The 7,100-nt window shown below is 42.0% G+C and overlaps 1 protein-coding gene across 2 annotated transcripts in view; it reads right to left on the reverse strand.

Moving 5' to 3' along the window:
- LOC147156076 (cadherin-7) overlaps nt 1–6,564 on the reverse strand; it is a 153,712-nt gene extending 147,148 nt beyond the window's left edge. The window contains exons 1-3 of one of the 2 annotated variants that reach the window (XM_086066223.1): nt 6,464–6,564; nt 5,374–5,590; nt 3,490–3,576 (exon numbers count right to left, since the gene is read on the reverse strand). The gene's annotated coding sequence lies outside the window, so the exon portion shown is untranslated. Of the gene's footprint in view, nt 1–3,489; nt 3,577–5,373; nt 5,591–5,990; nt 6,112–6,463 lie in introns of those variants that run through there. The other variant, XM_086066224.1, reaches the window with a different exon arrangement.
- Between the last annotated feature and the right edge of the window lie 536 nt (nt 6,565–7,100).

Consider the following 7,100-nt stretch of genomic DNA (forward strand, 5'->3'; position numbering starts at 1 on the left):
TTAGTTTTTTAGTCAGTTAGTTTATTCATAGCCATTTGTAATTAGTTATAGTTAGTTACAGACAGTTACTGTTAACGGTTATTGCCAACTATGCTTGTTTGTTTGCTTGGTTGGTTGGTTAGTAAGTTAGTCATGGGTAAATTTTTTGTATAGTTATATATAGTTTGTTGGTTGGTTAATTTGTTTGTCCGATAAGCAGCTACCAGTGAGTTAGTTTATTCATAGCCATTTGTAATTAGTTAGTTTGTTACAGACAGTTATTGTTGACTGTTATCACCAACTAGGTTAGTTAGTTAGTTAGTTAGTTAGTTAGTTAGTTAGTTTGTTAGTTAGTTAGTTAGTTAGTCATGGGTCATTTTTTGGTATAGTTCTATATAGTTTGTTGGTTGGCTAATTTGTTTGTCCGATAAGCAGCTACCAGTGAGTTAGTTTATTCATAGCCATTTGTAATTAGTTATAGTTTGTTACAGGCAGTTATTGTTGACTGTTATCACCAACTAGGTTGGTTAGTTAGTTAGTTAGTTAGTTAGTTAGTTAGTTAGTTAGTTAGTTAGTTAGTTAGTTAGTCATGGGTCATTTTTTGGTATAGTTCTATATAGTTTGTTGGTTGGTTCATTTTTTTGTCCAATAGCCAGCTACCAGTGTGTTAGTTTATTCATAGTCATTTGTAATTAGTTATAGTTTGTTACAGACAGTTGTTGTTGACAGTCATTGCGTCTTTCTGTGTAGGTGATTGCTGGGACCTTTTGTTTTGAATTGGATGCATTCCGATTTGTATCGCAATGTGGCGTTTTCCACATTTCACAGAAATTGGTCATGTCATTTTTGGGTAAACCCGATGGACGATCTAAACAATACTTCTTGCTTAGAAAAGGTCATATGAATGACAGAACCAAAATAAATTCAAATGTGATATCTGTTGGGTCTTTGTTGATTCCAAAAAGTGAGTTTTGAGAGGCAACAAGTCGCTCGTCGCCAGTCTGGAGTGAGAAGAGAGCCCAAAGTGACAGATGAGCGTTTTCGCGCCTCCTCCACTTTGTGTCAACCGTGTTGAGAATATTTCACTTTTGAAGCGGCGCCCTCAAATGAGAGTCGTGCTCGTACATCCTGCGTCCAAAATGCGCCTATCGGGTTCAAACAGTGTGCCAAAAACTTTGAGCAAAATAGTCACGCAGTCAAGTAAATACGGGTTCGGTAGAACAAATGCAGGAACAGGAACAGGAAAGAGGAACATTTATTTTGCAGGTTTGCATGTTGCATGTCCGAAGTACATGAAAATTTACCCCCAAAAAAGTTAATAACTCTAAAAATTAAGTCGTCATTTCAAGAGATCAAATATATTCTATTAACTTGCTCTTAAATATAAAAAAGTTTTAATATTCTTAGAATTCAGATATTAATATTTTTAATTTGAAATAAGTCAAAAAAGAATTAAAGTAATTAGATGCAAATAAATAAGTCATATAAAAAAAATTATAGTTCAGATGTATCAAAATATTCGCACATGAATTCTAAATTGTTTTCAAATACTGTAAACATAACCTGAAAATGAGAAAAAGGCGATCAAAACTTCGAACCTTCAAGGTCAACACTTGAGACGCATCCAATACTCGCACCTTGACGAGTCATCTCCGCATAATTCGCTTTTTCTGTTGTCCAGACCCCGGGAAGGCAAATCTATCCCCGGTTCATCCACATCCCAGCACGCCGCCCGTAAACACGGCGCATCACGGCCCCGGGGCCAATTAGCCCTGAGAGCTGAGCTGCGTCTAATCGCCAAAAGGAGCTTGAATCCCGCCGGCGCCGTTGCGGATTTCAGCGAGTATGAAAGGAGGCGCCTTGTTTGGGAAGAATGGCGGAAATGTGATGCCCAAATAACATCCGTCATACGAAGGCCGGCTGGGCTGAGGTTCCATCAACGGCGCTCGCCGCGTTGTTTGTTTGTTTAAGTGGGGACAACATTTGTGGACGCCTCATCGACTTTAATGGAATTGAAGGTTCGCGCCGGGAATGGCCGGCGTTAATTAAAAGCGCAGCGTATCCAAGCAACGGCGTTTAAGTTGCGGGAAGGGTTGGAGGGGTGGGCGCCGCGAGGGTTCCCGTTGGCCGCCGATGACCTCGCCGCCTCGGACGCACTCTCTCCCACCATCACGCTTTGCGGGACGGATAACAACGAGAGGTTGCGTGGCGTGGGCGGCAGCGAATGAGATTATTTCGTTGGATTTAGCTAATTGTCTCGCCCGGAACGAGAAGAGGAGGAAAAATGCAAATCGACGGAAGACCTCCGCCAAGGGCGTCCTAATTTGGAGCGCCGCCGTCGTCGATGCACGCCTACGACTTTTGCTACCTGGCTTAATCAGTGGAAAACATCGTCGGTATCTTTATTCAAAATATTTGTGACTTTCTTCTCAGAGAAGATCAATTTCCTTGGGGGAGGCCAAAAAACAACACGGGACAATTACGGAACATTTTGGCACACAAAAACATACGTACAAGAAAAAGGAAACTTATTATTGTTAACACCTTTACCGGTTTCATATCTTTGTCACATAAACAGAAAATAAATAGAGGGGGAAAAAATACGTAAAAGCAAAACATAGCTAGCAGTGGATTAATTAATTAGTCATGGGAAATGTAAAACTATAAAATGTCTAACTTTGATTAAAAAACAAAAACTTTTTTTTCTGATAATTTTCTTTTGGGGGGGTTGGGTTGTATTTTGGAATATTTGATTTATTTTATGTTCTCCCCCCCCCCCGCATTTTTTTTATTCTGAATATTTTTTGTGTTTATTTTATGATTTTAATTATTTCGTTCTGTTTTTCTGAATCACCCCCCCCCCCCACACACACACACACACCTTTTAAAAAGAAAAAAGAAAAAAAAAGTATTCGCCCCAAAAATTAATTAAAGTGAGGTTATTTTTCTTCAAGTGAATGCAATATGCTCAGTTGCGCATTTTTTATCCCCCCCCCCCCCCCCAAAATAATTAATTTCTAGTTATAAACAAAAACAACAGAAAGCATGACTTCCTCAATACAAGACAATTACAGAGCATTTTGTAAAACCAAAAGAATGAGAACCGTAATATGAACACGCTGGTTTGTGCAACGTCATGGCGACTATTTTGCGTAGGAAAAACAACAAAAACCCTCCTTGGGGGAGGTCCCAATACACAACAAGATGATCACAAAACCCGACTTCACCGTCCGGTTTAAATCTGACGTCACTCGACGATAGCAATTAATTCATTCTAACAATAATTTAGTTATTTGAAAAACTAACGACATAACCCAACGTGTTTTCGACTGACTGAGTTAACCAGAACCACAAACAATTGATCAGAATCAGCCATCTTTGTTGTTTACATTCGCTTTGAACGCTTTGAGGTCGGAAGTGAGAGAATCCAAGTTGGATATTTCCGACGTCCCACGTTCCTCGAAAGCAGCAATATTTTGGCAACGCGACTATTATTGGTGTCGCACTTACCGGTTTGCGTAAACACCTTGGCGTCTTGTCGGCGTAGAAGATGGCGGCCAAACTGGTCGATCGGCAGGATTTTTGTGAATTTTTCCACTGAAAAACGTGAAAACGTGTCACAGGTCAGAAACTTTTATATTGAAAATGAATTCATATTTTTTCTACTTAGCAAATAATACAATGGAAAACTTATTTGGGGGATGACTCAAAGCAAGAGAGCCCGGACGGACTCCACCAGAGGGGGCCGCACGATACCCCCCCCCCCCCCCAAACTCAAACAAGCTTAATATCCATCTTGTGTGATGGAAGCAGCAACAGTAAGGTTGGGGTGGGGGTGGGGTGGGGTGGGGGTATAATAATGGCGCCCCAGTGGCTTGGAAGTACCCGCATATGCTAATGTTTGTTGTGGTGCGCTACATTATTCAAATGCATGGAGCCTTTGGGGTTAGCCACCGCTGCCGCTAGCTATAGCGCAGAGACGTGGTCAGTGGGCGTGCGTAATCGCGCCCTCGCCGCAACTTGTGTCAGGGAAAAAGGCGACGGCCGTGACCGCCAGCTTGACAACCGCACGCAAGATTTCATCATTTACGGAATCTTTTTTTTAAACTGGTCTCATTCTGACTGTGGTCAAGAAAAATGATGAGAAAAATAAAATAAATAATAATAATAAAAACGGGATCAAAAATGTAATAAAACCTAAAAATATCACAATTTCACCAATAATGTAATAAAAAATACAAACATTGTAATAACATTGTAGTAACAGTGTAACAATATTTCCCTCAAAACTGATCATGTAAAACTTGACAAAAAACATAATATAAACATAAATTTTTAGTCTTAAGTTCTACATTTTGTATTTTTCTAAATCTGTCACAACATACACATTCGCAGCAAAGATTGGAGTGTTGTTCAACCCCCCCCCCCCCCCCAATGCGTATTTTTAACACCATCTGATTTAAATGGAGGTCAGTGTTGGAGTTATTTGAGAGAGTTGATTTATTTCGCGTTAAAGGAACTCTGCAGAGCGTTCATCAAAGTAAGCTCCGCCCACTTGATGAGGACTGCCCTGCCGCAAAGCAGCGCTAAGTCTTACAGTTAAATGTCCTTGTTGGAACTTTTTTTATTTTCTTTTTTTACAATTTTCCAGCCTTTTCGCTTAAGAAGAAAGTTGTTACAAATCCAAAATAAGGGCGAGAAAGTCCGAGCCTGCACGTTTAAGACGTTCTTGCAATATTCAAGATGATTTGGAGACGTCAACGTCCGCTTTTTTGCATTTCAATTTTTAACTTGTGAAGGACAAAAAAAGTCCGAAAAGTGACAAATGCATCTGCGGCCGGCTTATCGTTCCTCCACCGATGCCTCGGTTGAAGGTGAGAGGTGCTCAAATTGACATTTAACAGGCACTTTGATGCGTGGGCCGCTAGTTAAAGCCGCTAACTGCTAATTGCTAACGGGCCGCGCCGGCGTATCGATCGCGTCTGAAGGAGGCCGAACGACGGCGGGCGGGCGAGGACGCGCCGGCCCGGCAGTCGCGTCGCAAAAAAGTACAACGCGGTCAGGTGTAATTAACGCTAACGTGCGTGTTTAATGGATCGATAATGACGGACAGACGGGGACGGCCATGAATAGAGCGCTCGGGGAAGAAGAGGGAAAAAAAAGGCGGGAGCACTTAGGCGGGCAATTAATATGTCAAAGGAAGCGAGGGGGAAAGCCGATAACATAAATGTAAGAACAGCTCGGAGGGCCGTTACTCGGGATTATCGTCATCGATTGACTCCCGATGCCAGCGTGTGACTTTCATGTTAATAACGTCATCGATCCCCGATGCGGAGCACATTTTGATAGACAAGAAATATATATTTAATCCCGACCGTTTCCTCGTCTACTTACGAGATTCTGTTGGAAGCGGAGCGCGGGCGTCGAGGGCGGGCGGGCGGCGACTTTGTGCATCAGCGCGACGGACTGAACAACAGCAGGGGACTGCGGGCGGGTCCGGGTCAATATGGCCGTCAGCCAGGACCGCGCTCGGTTGCCCTGGCGAGTTTTTCCAGGTCATTCGCGTAGCACGCGTGAAGCCGGAAAACGAAGCACGTTGACCATCCTGGACCTTCAAGGACAAAAGCAACAAATGGTTGAATGAAAAATGGTGAGCTGACCACTTCATCATAAAAATTTTCACTCTACAACAGGTTGCATCAAAATGTCAAAAAGTGTGTGTGTGTGTGTGGGGGGGGGGGGGGGGTCACAAGGAATTTGGTTGTTCCGTCCTCGGTTCGTTAGCAAGCTATGTTCTGGTTTAGAGATTTTGACTCTCAGACAGGCTGAATAGTTGCAGTGTATGGAGGACCAAAACTGCCAAAATTAATTAAATAAATAAATAAAAGTGAAAACAAAAACAAATATAAAAAATATTATTCAAAAATTAAATACAAAAAATAAAAAAATATATATAAATGTGGAAATATATCAATATAATTAAATATCAATAAAAAACGCTCTGCTCTCACATTTATGTATTTCATGCTGCAGACGCTCTGTCAGCACAAAATGTTATTCAAATGAAGGGGGCGGTCCTAAGCGTGTCTTGGGTTAGACTGCGTTGGAGTGAGCGGAACGGCGAAAAAGGAAATCTCGCCGGCTTGCGTGGTGAGCTCCAGCAATGGCCGAGTAAGATAAGATAAACCTCGTTTCCACCGACGGTATCTACCCTACCCTACCCCACTCTACTCAATTCTACTACGCGCTACTTGGCTCTACACCAAAAAGCAGTGCGTCTTCGCGGCCACCACCCGGAAGTCCCTCGTCACCTTGCCAGTGATGTCATGCTAAAGCGACCGCAGCTAGCGTGCACTGCACACACGGACAAAAGCAGTAGAGAGCACAAACAATGGTTTGTGGCTGTTTATTTCAGCCTGAAGACATCGAATGGATATTGCAGCAACCAGAAGACGGCATTCAATAATGTTAAAAATGTTTGCACCTCCTCAAAAGTCCAAGCATTAATCTGTTTGGAAGCCATTGTTGTCCTTCTCTTCATCGGTATTGGCAGCTGTTTTCCCGGGGTGGTGATTTGCGCAGTTGCATATTGATGACGACATGTCTCGAACCAATCATTGGCCTCCAAAATAATTACGTCACGTTTTGGAACTGAGCTACTTTTTTAAACTTTTTTTTTTAACCGCAAAGGAGCAAGTACCAGAAAAAGCGAGTCGAGTAGAGTCGGGTAGATTTGTTGGTGGAGACGGAGCTTTTGCAGAGTTGAGTAGAGTAGAGTAGATACCGGTGATGGAAACGAGGCTGTCTCAGAATTAAACCGGAAGTTGGATATTTTATATATTGGAGTAGACAATTTGGTTGAATTCCAAGGTATGTTGGCAAATGTTCACGTGTAATTCCCCTTTGAAAATGTTTCAACATGAGCACATATGTTGCCTTTTCCAGAAGTGACTTTCATACGTCCGATTGATTAAAAAATATTTTGCAGATATACAGTCATCAAAGCTAGCTGTGTGAACTGTGAAGCTAAGCTAATTAGGTTAGCTCGATAGTTCAGTATAACTCGCTGGTCAAATATAAAGTAAACTTTGTCAGTTGTGCATTTTAGTGATAGTTTAGAC

This window comes from Leptonotus elevatus, chromosome 21 (assembly GCF_054856555.1).
Source record: "Leptonotus elevatus isolate MCC_2025b chromosome 21, RoL_Lele_1.0, whole genome shotgun sequence".
Lineage (NCBI taxonomy): Eukaryota > Metazoa > Chordata > Actinopteri > Syngnathiformes > Syngnathidae > Leptonotus > Leptonotus elevatus.